This window comes from Emydura macquarii, unplaced genomic scaffold (genome assembly GCF_026122565.2).
Source record: "Emydura macquarii macquarii isolate MOO-44397 ecotype Brisbane River unplaced genomic scaffold, CSIRO-AGI_Emac_v2 contig_2680, whole genome shotgun sequence".
NCBI lineage: Eukaryota > Metazoa > Chordata > Testudines > Chelidae > Emydura > Emydura macquarii.
Genome location: NW_027132817.1, coordinates 1679237 through 1692549, shown reverse-complemented (window position 1 = coordinate 1692549; position 13313 = coordinate 1679237). Strand labels below are relative to the sequence as shown.

General features: G+C 42.7%; 1 protein-coding gene across 3 annotated transcripts in view; it reads left to right on the top strand.

The window, feature by feature from the left end:
* COL21A1 (collagen type XXI alpha 1 chain) overlaps positions 1-13313 on the top strand; it is a 118688-nt gene that overhangs the window by 78769 nt on the left and 26606 nt on the right. The gene's annotated exons all lie outside the window — the stretch shown is intronic.

The following is a 13313-nucleotide window of genomic DNA, read 5'->3' as shown; positions in this document are numbered from 1 at the left end:
TGTATGGCTGTGCAGAGCATCAGTGTCGGGTCAGGGCCTAGGTTTCCTTGGATGGTACCACAAATAATCCTTAGATTACTATTTGTTTGCTTGTGATTTGCTTTGAACACTTTTAAAATCCAAATAGATTAGCATATTATGAGAATGGTCAGTAATTTCATATTTCAAATTATGTTAAACTAGTTCTGCTGTCCAAATTCCCAGAAAAATATTGTACCCCTTTGTCTTTCAAAGCTGATGATTTGCTGATTGTCACAATAGTGAAATAATTATTCTGGAAATTGACACAAAGAGGCACAGATTATAAGGCAGTAGCTGGGAGGTGTGGCCTCCCTTGGAGATTGACACTAAGGGAAAGCCAAACCCCCTCTGCGGGTTGGAACCCAGGAAGGCAACAGCTGACTGGAAGCAGATAGGTTGGACTAGGTCTATAAAACCCTGGCCAGCCCACTCAGTCAGAGTCCAGCGGCCGAGGGAGAAGGACCCCTCTCCCTTGGTGCTCGAGCCTATGGCCGCACCTGTCTGCTACCAAGAGGAGATGCTGCCAGATCTACCCACGGTGTGGGGCCCTGAGGGCCTGGAAGAGCTGGCCCCGCTTCGAGCTGCATGCGGACCGGCTGTACCGCGTAGAGCGAGACACCCGAACCCAGGAGCCCCGAGCTCAATCTTGTAGTACTCTGGGTCCACCGGCGGGCCGTACTAAAATTGCCCCACAACGTTCCTGCTGCCGGCCACTTGGGGCCAGACAAGACCCTTGCCCGAATTTTGGCCCGCTTTTATTGGCCCGGGGTCAAGCAAGACGTGAAAACGTACTGTGCCTCCTGCCTGGAGTGCCAAATGGCGGCTCCCCCGGGTGTGCCCAGAGCTCCCCTCGTGCCCCTTCCCGTGGTCTGGACACCCTTTGAGAGGGTTGCAATGGACCTGGTGGGACCCCTCGCCAAGAGTACAGCCAGGTTTCGGTATATCCTGGTCATGATGGACTATGCAACCCGCTTGCCTGAGGCCATCCCTCTAAGAAACTCCACAGCTCGGACTATGGCGGCCGAGCTATTGAAGATCTTCGCCCGAGTGGGACTGCCCCGCGAGATCCTCTCGGACCAGGGAACCAATTTCACCTCCTGTCTACTCTGAGATGTGTGTAGAATCCTCTGCATAAAAAAGTTGCAGACGTCAGTCTACTACCCACAGATGAATGGCCTGTGGAAAGATTCAATCAGACGCTGAAGGGGATGCTTCGGAAGTTTTCCCCTGACAAGCTCCGCCGATGAGACCAACTGCTTCTCCCTCTTCTCCTGGTCATCCGAGAGATGCTGCAGGCCTCGACTAACTTCTCCCCCTTTGAGCTGTTGTATAGATGACAACCACGTGGCCTGCTCGACCTCTTAAGGGAGACGTGGGAACAAGCCCCGTCCTGGGATCAAGGGCTGCTCCAATACGTCCTGGCGCTGCGAGACCAGTTAACTCAGGCTGGGGAGCTTGCCCAGGAGAACCTCAGGGACGCCCAGAGGACTCAGGCTCACACCTACAACCGGGGAGCCCGCACAAGGACATTCCAACCCGGGGATTGGGTTCTCGTCCTTCTCCCTACCAAGGAGTCTAAACTACTGGCTCGGTGGCAAGGCCCATCCGAGGTCACCCGACAGGTATGTCCTGTCAACTACAAGATACATCAACCCCATCTCTGGAAGCCCAGACAAGTTTATCATGTCAAATTCCTGGAACCCTGGCATGAAGGGGAGGCCCTCATGATTACGCCCTACCCCCTGGATCCAGAGCTAGGGCTGTGACCCCCAGATCCAGGTGATCACTAGGAGCACCTACTCAGTGAAACCCTCACTGAGAAGCACCTACAGCAAGCCCGACATCTCCTGAAGACCTTCTCTAGAACATTCACGGCGAGGCTGGGGCGGACCACTCTGGTACACCATCACATTCAGACAGACCCCGGAGAGGTGGTTCGGGCACCAACCAGGCCCCTCCCGCGACACCTGCGAGAGGCCATAGACCAAGAATTCAAGACCATGTTGTACCTTTGGGTGATTGAGCCGTCGAAGAGCAAGTGGCGTAGCCCTGTCGTCTTGGTTCCCAAGCCAGACGGGTCCCGCAGGTTCTGTATTGACTTTCGGAGGGTCAACCTGATCTCTAGGTTTGATGCCTACCCCATGCCTCGGGTCGACAAGCTTCTTGAGTGCCTCAGAGAGGCCCAATATAGTTCGACCTTTGATCTGACAAAGGGCTATTGACAGATCCTCATGGGACTGGAATCCAAAGAAAAGACAGCCTTTGCCACACCCAAGGGACTCTACCAATTTACCAGAATGCCCTTCGGTTTACACGGGGCAGCCCCCCCGACAAACCTACTAACGAAGACTCAGCTGGTATGTGTCCGATGGACCCTGCAGTGCGAGAGTGTGTTTCGGGCCCTCAAAGACGTGCTCTGCCGAGAGCCCGTGCTGTATAGCCCGGATTTTGAGCAGTGCTTCATTGTGCAGACAGACGCTTCCACCGTGGGATTGAGTGCTGTCCTGTCCCAGGAGATCAATGGGGAAGAGCACCCTGTGCTGTATGTAAGCCAAAAGTTGTTCCCCAGGGAGCAAAGGTACTCAGTAGTCCAAAAGGAGGCGCTGGCCGTAAAGTGGGCCATGGAGGCCCTGCGGTACTACCTGCTTGGCAGTACCTTTGTGGTAGTTGACTGACCATGCAGCCCTGAAGTGGCTGCATCAGATGAGGGACACCAACGCCCACCTCATGCACTGGTATCTAGCACTCCAGCCCTTTGCCTTTACGGTGCGGCATCAGGCTGCTCGGCAGCATGCAAATGCCGATGCGCTGTCCTGCTTGGGGGAACCAGACCAGACCAGTCCCGAAGACTGGGAGCTGTGGAGGTATGGTCTCCCTCGGAGATTGACACTGAGGGAGAGCCAAACCTCCCCAGGTGTTGGAACCCAGGAAGGCAACAGCTGACCAGAAGCAGGTAGGTGGAACTAGGCCTATAAAACCCATGCCAGCCCACTCAGTCAGAGCCCAGCGGCCACACCCATATGCTACCCAGAGGAGAGGCTGCTAAATCTACCCATAGCTTGGGGCCTTGAGGATCTGGAGGAGCTGCCTGAACTAATTTATCCCCACCTAGTCTGCCTCCTGCTCATGGTATCACCCTTCTTCTAAAGTGTGCGTTAAGTAACTTTTTCCCCATCCTATGTCTTTCCTCTTTCTGTTCTCATTCTGTCTCTGTTTTCTCTCTCAGTAAACTTACCAAAATCTATGAAACCTTGCACTTCCCACTGATTCTTGGTCAATCTGATTGCCATTCCTCCTCATATCTTCCACTATCTGTCAAGTTCTGCTCAATGTCCTCTCCATCTTCCTCAGCATGGCCAAGCTTAAACAGATGGCTAGGCATCTCCTAATTTCTGAATGCCTGATTTGGTATTCTGAATAACACTTTTTAATGTAGCTTTTTCATGTAATTTCATAAGTTATTTAAAAAGAAAAATCAGATTCTGTTATGTGCAAGTGTAATGTCCTGCTTCAACTGGTCATCATTAGTGAGACTTGAATCCTGGACCTTCAGCACTACAGCATAGACCTCTACCAACATAGCTAAAGAATTAACTAGAATAATTGGTAGCAGGCTATCTGCTGTGGAGTGGCCACTAGAAGATGCTGCATCATACAGTGAAACACTGGGTTACATAAGCATGATTGGCTCCATGTTACAAACAGCATAAATGGGAGTGTGCTAATAAAATTTTCAGATGACACAAAGTTGGGAGATATTGCCAATACAGAGGAGGACTAGAATATCATACAAAAAGATCTGGATGACCTTGAAAACTGGAGTAATAGAAATGGGATGAAATTTAATAATTCAAAGTGCAAAGTCGTGCAGTTTGGGACTAATAAGAATTTTTGCTATAAGCTGGGGATGTATTTGTTGTAAATAATAGAGGAGGAGAAAGATTTGGGTGTATTGGTCAATCACAAGGTAACTATTAGCCACCAATGTGATATAGGCCATGAAAAAGGCTTATGCAATCCTAGGATGCATTGGACAAGGTATTTCCAGTCGAGATAGGAAGTGTTATTACTATTATACAAGGCACTAGTGAGACCTTATCTGAAATGCTGTGTGAACTTCTGGTCTTCTGTATTTAAGAAAGATGAATACAAACTGAAACAGGTTCAGAGGAAAGGCTATTAGGATAATCAGAAGAATGGAAGAATCTACCTTACAAGAGGAAACTCAAGGAACTTGGCTTGTTTAGCTTAACAAAGCAAAGGCTGAGGAGAAGTATGATTTCTCTCTAAATATGTAAGAGGGATAACACCAGGGAAGGAGAGGAGTTATTTAAGTTAAGGGCCAATGTTGGCACAAGAACAAATGATTATAAACTGGCTGTCAACAGGTTTAGACTTGAAATTAGACAAAGGTTTCTAACCATCAGAAGAGTGAAGTTCTGGAACAGCCTTCCAATGGGAGTTGTGTGGGCAGAAAATTTGTTTTGAGACTGAGCTTAAACCTAACTTGATAAATTTATGGAGGCAATGGTATGATGAGATTGCCTGAAATGATATGGGCCCATCTACAGTTGCTAGTAGCAAATATCTTCAGTGGCTGGAGATGGGACACTAGATGGGAAGAGCTCTGAGTTACTATAGTGAATTCCTTCCCAGGTGTCTAGCTGGTGGGTCTTGCCCACATGCTCAGGTCTAACTGATCCCCATGTTAGGGGTCAGGAAGGAATTTTCTTCCAGGTCAGATTGGTAGGGACGCTGAGGGTTTTTCACCTTCCTCTGCAGCATGGGGCATGAATCACTTTCTGATATAAACTAGAGTAAATGGTGGATTCTCTGTAACTTGAAGTCTTTAAATAATGTTTTGAGGACTTCAGTAACTCAGCCAGAGGTTATAGGGTGGGTGAAGTTCTGTGGCCTGCGATAGGCAGGAGATCAGATTAGATGATCACGATGCTCCCTTCTGGCCTTAAAGTCTATAACTGAGTACTTAGGTTTGTTATTGTTTTGCTGAGAGACCATGGAGATTAAGTACCTGACCACTGCATCTGCCATATCAGAAATCTGGGTTCTGTTCCCAATTTATGTAATCTCTCAGGGTAGTTTGATGGGTGACAACAGGAGGAAGTTCATCCATTTTGTCTGTCCTGACTGGAGGCACACTTAATTAGGGTGGTGAATATGCAGTGCTAATAGAATGTTCAGAGTTTTTTGGCAGAATGCCAAGACCCTTCTTTAGTGAGTGAGACAATGATGGGAAATGGCAATTTTCTGGCACTCATAACTTAGCCAACTCTGCATCTCCCTGATCCTAGGAGAATCTCTTTGCCAGATGTCAGGTTCTTGCTGCAAACAAAAAAAATTCTACAGCTTGTTGAAAATAGCAATTTGAGGAATTTTTATAAAAGAAAATATTAGGCAACTTATATATATAAGAGACACTCCCTCTTTCCCTATTGTAGATAATAAGATTCTTGGGACAGGCACCTCACTTTATATTATATAACAGGCAGCATGGCCTGTTTGATAGAGCACTCTACTAGGTGCTATATTTGACTTTGCAATTGGCCTGCTTGGTGACCTTGGGCAAGTCATTTCCCCAGTTGTGCCTCAGTTTCTATCTGTAAAACAGGGATAATGGTACCGACATCCTTTGTAAAATGATCTATGGTTGAAACTTGTTCTGTAAGACTTAGGTATTATTTATATCAACCTAGTGCCATGTGTATTAGAGCGCTATTTAAATAATACTTTATAAAAACATCATCTGTCTATGTATGACTCCTTGCTACCAAGTTATCTGAGCACCTCATAAATCATTTTAATGGGTACAATATTCAAAAGCACCTAAGGCTGGGATTCACAAGGGAAACTTAGGTGCTGAATTGCTGAGCAATTCTTTTAACTTGTAGGTGCTCTGTCACCTGATGGAATTCTAAGCCCCAAGTTAGGCACCTGGGCTCTCTATATAATGCATGGGGAGAATTGGGTGCCTAAGAATGGGTGCCTCACAAATGGCAGTGTGAAGCTACTTAAACTAGCCAGGACGAAATGCTGAGGAGAGGGGTGGCCTAAGCCCCTACCCCCAGGCAATTATGAGCCTAACTTTGTGCAGAGAAAGGCACCTCCCTCTATTCAGGATTCACAGACATGAACCTTCTCCTGGAATTAGATGCCTGAACGAGATCAGTCCTCCTTCAAGAAACAAGTCACTATGCAGTGTTCCCCTTTAGCCCAGTAGCTCGCGCATGCATCCAGGATGTGGGAGAAACCAGGGTCAAGTCCCTGCTGTGTCTATTTGGAGCAAGCACATGAACCAACATCTCCTTTATCCCAGCTGAGTGCCCTGACTACTAGGCTATTGGATACTCTCAGTCTCTCATGCTGGAGCTGCTCTACTGTTTAGAAATAATAATCACTGGAGTTGGGGGACAGGAACCTGGATCTCCTATGTGGGTATCCTAATGACTGGGCTACAGTCATTCTCTCTCTGGTCTAATGAATATTTATTTATTTATTTATGAAACAGCTTCAAGAGGAGAGAGTGAGAAAGAGAGACCTGAATGCCTCATAGTTTAGTAGTTAGGACACACTTCTGCAAGGGGGAAGAGGTGCAAGTTCCCATCCCTGTCCGGTGGAAGGGGGCTTTGACCTCTGGTCTTCCACATGCTGGTTGAGTGCTCCTACTACTAGAATAAAGATTATGGGATGATGGACACCACCACTTGCTTCAGGTGAGCACACCTGCTGTTTGAGGACCAAAGGCAAGATAGGTGCGGGAGGAAAACACCTAATTTGAGAATCTTGATGGGATGAGGAGTGAGTTAGTCACCAAGCTGCCAGGCAGTGTCAGGTCTTAGGCAGCTATGCACATGCCCAACCACCAAAAATTTAGGCACCTTAGCACTTTAATAGTGCAAACTAAGGCACCTAGGGACTAGATGACTACCCAAACTAAGGCATCTAGGGACTAGATGACTACAAGATTAGGTGGCAACTGAGCAGGAGTTTTGCAAGTGCCAGAGGTGCTTAAATATAGGATGTTGGCTCTTAAATAATGTAGGTGCTCCTGAAATTTGTGCCCAATGTATTTATCCTCACAGCACCCCTGAGAGATTGGGAAATATGATTACCCTAATTGATAAATAGGAGAGAGGGACAGAGAGTAACAAGGTCTACTCACAAGGTTGCATAAAAATTCTGTGGCATGGGAGAAAATTGAACCTCCATCGCCCATGTCTAGATTACCACTGGCTCAGTCTCTTGCCCTCTGTTATACCACTCTAAAATGCATACAGGCAAGACCCTTTTTAAAGAAAGATCTACATCTTTTGTATGTGAACTCTAATAGTATTTCCTTACATTTAATGGGATATAATCCATTTATCTAAGAACTTTAAAATTTTGTAGTAATCCCATTATTGACTCCTACAAATGATTCCTTTTTCCAGAGTATATGGAAATCATTTTTAACAGATGGTAGCTTTCACTAATGGAAATCTGAGTTTACTGCAAGAAATAAAAATGTTGCTTCTTTAGTTTTTAGTGGAAATAAGCCTTGGTACTTTGGAGAATTCTTTCTCTTTGAATTAAAGCTTTGATTTGTTTTATGGCTTTTGTTCATTTAACTTATTTTCTATAAGACTCTGACAATTGAGATCAGATGCTCTTACTAAAAATAAATTCCTAGTTCTATGAATGCTTCCTTCTTATGCATGTGAACATCATATATACTGCTTTTAAATGTTTTTTAACTGAAAATAGAAACAACGAGAGTTCTGTGGCACTTTAAAGACTAACAAATTTAATATTTGCAGGCATAAGCTTTCGAAGTCTCTCAACTAACAGGGCTACCCCTCTGGAACTACTGAGAATAGAAAGATTACAATTTTATAATAAAAATAACTTGTGTTTCTAAGCCTATTATTTTACTCTGAAATATACTGAATTTTTATGCAGAAGTTTCTAGGGTACTTGTTTTATACAATGATTAAGACAGAGCAGAACTATAGAAGTCAAGAGTCTCCATGTTTCCATCCTAACCAATACTGGTTAACTCTTTAATTGTTACAGATTTGTGATTTTAGAAATTAGTAATCAGCACAAACTTCATTTTTTGTCCCACATGCAGTAATCCCGCAGGTAAACTGTCCATTTTCATGCTTGGGATTTCTTGATTGAAGTATGTCATTAGTTAATATGAATCATTGAGATTCTGTCCTGTGCCTCCCAGAAGTGCAGCACAGAAAGTCACAGCCCAGGAGGTAGGAAGGAACTTTTACAGCTGCTGTGCATTGTGCTGGGAAGAAAATATCTCAACGTATTTCCAGTTATTTCTTGTCAGGTGTTTAGATCTCACTTGAAAGAAATGTTATCTGAGTAGAAACAGAGTGGTCTCAGGCATTCAAAGCATAACTTTCACTTTATCTTTCTACCATGTTCTTAGTACAAGCATACTCTACTCAAAGGTACTACCTGCATACTCTCCTTCCCACCTGTGTCACTGATATTCTTTTATTGCCCATCAGTAGAAATAGAATATTTCCATCATCTCTTTCTTTTTTGAGATGAGGTGACCAAAACTGAACAGTTATTCAAGGTGAGGCTATATCAACCATTTAACTAGAGGTATGTGTTTGTGTGATTACTCATTTATTTGTTACTTGAACATAATATTGTATTGATTTTTGCATGCCACTCCTCATTAATGAGCTGCCTACAATGGCATAGAGATCATAGAACTCACCAATGAGTATAAATGGTACTGAATAGTTTAAACAGCACTTATCTTATTATTGGTATTGCCATATTGCCTGGGAGCCAGAGTTATAGACTAGGATCCTGTGGCACTAGGCACTATACAAACACAAAACAAAAGAGCTTTCATTCTAAGCATAAGGCAAGAGACAACTCATGGGCTCAGATTGATTGACGGGAGTACGAGGAAACCATGGAACCATATTGGTCAGTGTGATAGGCAGTGGTCTCCATACATCAGCAGACTCACAGTTGTCAAGCATTATGTAGGCATCACAGCAAATGAGAATTTTGAGGAGGGTTTTGAAGAAGGATAATGAGGTAGCTTTGTGGGTGTGTATGAGAGCTCCTCCCAAGCATGCGGGGGTGGGGGGGGGGGTGGCAGTCTGGGAGAAAGCATGAATTAGTTTGTTTGAAAGTGTAACAAATGGTGATATAGACTGGTATCATGGGCCGATCGGAGGAAAGTCAACATCTCAATAGAGAATGAGAGACGGTAGGTAGAGTGGGATAGATCATGGAGGGCCTTAAAAGTGAAGGTAAGTAGCTTATGTTTGATGCAGTGGAGAAGGGGGAAGCCAATAGAGCGATGCCAACAGGCGGGGCATATATTTTCAAAGTGATGGGTTAGGAAAATCATGTTTGCAGCAGCATTCTGAATGGATACAAGCAGAGCAAGATTGTATTCGCCCAGGCCAGAGAGAAGGATGATGCAGTAATTAAGACACAAGCTGATGAGAACTTGGCTGGGAAATTTAGCTGCACGGGGGAATCGATAGGTAAGACCACATCTTAAAGAAGGTACGCAGAAAGAATCAACAAGATTTACATATAGCCTGGATGTGAGGACCTAGAGAGAGGTCTGAGTCAAAGATGATGCCCAGGTTATGAGCATGAGTGACAGGCAGAATGATGCTGTTATCCACAGTGACCAAGAAAAGACATAGCAGGGTGGTTTGGGGGGAGAAGATTAGCAGTGCTGTTTTAGTCATGTTTAACTTGAGCAGATGGCTAGGAGGGGTAGCACAGCCCTGAGCAGCCCTTGTGGAAATCAGGATGCCTGCCAGCATATTTGGCTGGAAGGGAAAGGGTATGGGGCCATGGAAATGATGTTACTAGGATGACTGATACCTAGTGCTGGGTGAATAATTGATTTTTCAGTTCAACCAGCAGACTGAAAAATCAGGAAAAATATTCAGATTGGCTCCAAAACTGTTTGGAATTTGTCAGCAAATCAGAAAAAATCCACTTTCTATGAAAGTGATTGTGGGTGTCTCCTGTATAACCTTCAGCGATTAGGGCACCTGGGTGCAATTTGGGAGACCCATATTGGAATCCTCATTCTGGGCCAGGGACTTAAATTCAAATCTCCCCCTCAAATGTGACCAGTCTAAGCACCAGACAATAGGGCGATTCTGGCAGAGATTGTTCTCAATCTCTACTTAACTATTCACTGAGCCAAAGAAAGAGCCTGGACAAGAGAATAACACTATAGCTTGATGATTAAGGCACTCGCTAGGACAGCAGGAGTTGCAGATTGAAATTCCTCCTGTGGGTCTCCCACATTTCTAACAATTGGGCTAAAGGTTATAAGGACACCTACTTTTCTGAAACTGTCAGAAACAAATTGGGTCAAATTCATGAATAGTTTCAGGTTAACTAAAACTACGTTTTTCAGAGAATAAACTATTCATCCCAACAAATTCGCCCAGCTCTAGCCATACCTGTTTTGAGGGGTGCTGTGGTGACCAGGCAGCAAGGCCACACCAGATCAGGGCTCCTGATTCTTACGCCTAACCTTTGTGAAACTTTCCCACTCACATTCTGTCTCACACTGCAGGTTATTTTTACCATTGTTTCAGGGTGAATTGGTTGCATGACTACAGGATGAAGGGGGGAATGTGAAGGAACTTATGCTACTCTGGGTTTCCTTATGTCTGTATACAGAGACTCAATATACTTGGTTTGTGTTCTTGGTTTCTGAGTTTGCCTCACTTTGAGTTTCTGGATGGCTTTCTTTGTTGTCTCATTGTTACAACTACTAGGTCTGCAGAATTGAGCAGTTTTATTTTTTTCAGTAACTCACCTACCATACTTTGTTCATATTTTCTTTAGGACACATAGATGAATGTCATCTGGTTCTGGTTATCTATTGGAATATAATTTCCTGAGGTTTTCAATCAGCTTGATTTAATATATCTTCCATCACCTGATAAAAAAATAAGTCATTGATGCATGGAAGATTTGAATGTTTTGAATAACACAAGGGAGTTCAACCAAAAAAAGTAGAGTGGACTTTTCCTTGTATTAGTCACACTAAACATGTTTGTTCCAGAAAAAAAAATACAGATGGAAAGCATGTTGATAGTTTATACTTAATATACTGTGGAAATTGTTCAGTAACAAGTTCTTCTTAACTAACAATTATCCCAATTACACTGCCAACATCAACAATTTTTTAATTTATCTGCCACATAAATATAGTCAGCCCTGGAAAAATAGGGGAGTAACATTCAATTTTTAGGACATAGTCTCCTCTTTTAATTTTATATGCCATAATCTTTGAATTTGTTCAGTTAAACTTTCCCCACGTTGCATCAGAAAATTATTTTATTTGCAGAATATCAATGCCATGTAAGATCATGTTCTTGTAATTTTTTTGTATGACATAGATAAAATATAGTTTCCTGATTTAAATCACAGGACTGTAAGTCAAGTCACCTAGGATTTATTACTCTCTCTGGCGCAGACTTTCTATTGCATACACAATTTCCATACTGAGAAGTGGATGAGAGAGAGAATATGAACCACTTTCAATCTGAGGAGCTCAAAGTGCTTTACCAACATTAATAAATTAACCTTCTGAACAGCTCTGTGATATGGCAAATATTATATATCACAGGGCTATTCAAAGGATTAATTTATTAATGTTTATAAAGCACTTTAAGCTCCTCAAATTGAAAGTGCTACATACATTAGAGACCACTATAAAGTCAGTAATGCTCATTCACTACTGTGCAGTGACCACACCATAACTCCTAATCTAATTATGGGGAAAATGCAATATTTCAGTTAAAAATCTGTGGAACCTGTTGATAAATATTGACTTCCACATGGAGACCACTGTAAGCACAAAGTATTGTTGCTATAAATTATGCAGAAATTAGCCTAAATATCAGATGTAGATCCATTCTGAATAGGATTCTATATTTTGCCACAAGTATAATTTGCCTTTAATTGATAACAATGATGGCTTAGTTTACATTTTACTGAGATGTATTATAATGTTTGACTCAACTGGTAGCACTCTCTTATCTAAATTGGATGGATGTGGACTACAATCCTACATAAGATCTTGGACTCATACCTAGTGCTAACACTTCAGCAAAGCACTAAAGGAAGTGGTGCACTATTACAGTTGCTGTCCTTCAGACTAAACCAAAATCCTCTCTGTTCATCTCTAGTAAATCACTAGGTGAAAGTTTTAAATCCCATGGAACTTCAGAAGAGTGGGAGTAGTTTCATTGCCCAATATCCTCTGAATAAAAATAGGGGCTAATGTTCAGTACTGTATGGAAGTAATTGCTTGTATATATATGAAGTAGATAGTCATTTGAATTACCACACATCCACAACGCTCTTATAAACAGAAAGTGTTACTGTGATTGATCCTGGAAATAGTAAGAAAAAGAGGCATTGGTGAGAGTGGATATAATGGAAATACGATTTCATGAATGTGAAAATATATTTTCCTGCTGTTTGACCATTTCTGTATATTGATATGCTTAGATGACACAAAGGATCTCATTAACGAGACTTTCCTTTATTAACTCTCATTTCCAAGTATATATACAAGTCTAAATAAAATAAGAATATTATTTTAATTGATGCCTGAAGTTCTGGAGTCAAAATAAAAGTGAGAAAAACATATATTAAAATTTGTTGTGAAACGTACTGTAAATGGGAATTCCCCCTTTGGAAAACATGATTTAAAAATAAGATTTCTCTCTTCCAAAATATGCTTGGTAATAACTTTATATAGAAAAAAGAGACACCCAGGCAGGGGCTTAGCAACTAGTAGTTTTTAGTTTTCATTTGGAACGAACGCAGTTGCGGATTTCATTAGTCACACATTTCTGTCACAGGAATCTGGCAAAAGAGAGGGGCATTACAGTCCCACATGACATTCTTATAAGCAAAATAGGGAAATGTGGGCTAGATAAAATTACTATAAGTGCATAAATGGAAATCCACACTCAAAGTGTAATTATAAATGGTTTGCTCTCAAACTTGGAGGACATATCTAGTGGGGTCTGGTACTATTAAATATTTCCATTTATGACTTGGATAATGGAGTGGAGATTATGCTTATAAAATTTGTAGATGACGACAAGTTGGGTGAAGGTGCAAGCGCTTTGGAAGATTAGAATTAAGAAGGACCTTGACAAACTAGGGAATTGGTCTGAAACCAACGAAATGAAATTCAATAAAGACAAGTGTGAAGTACGTCACATAGGAAAGAAAAATCAAATGCAGAA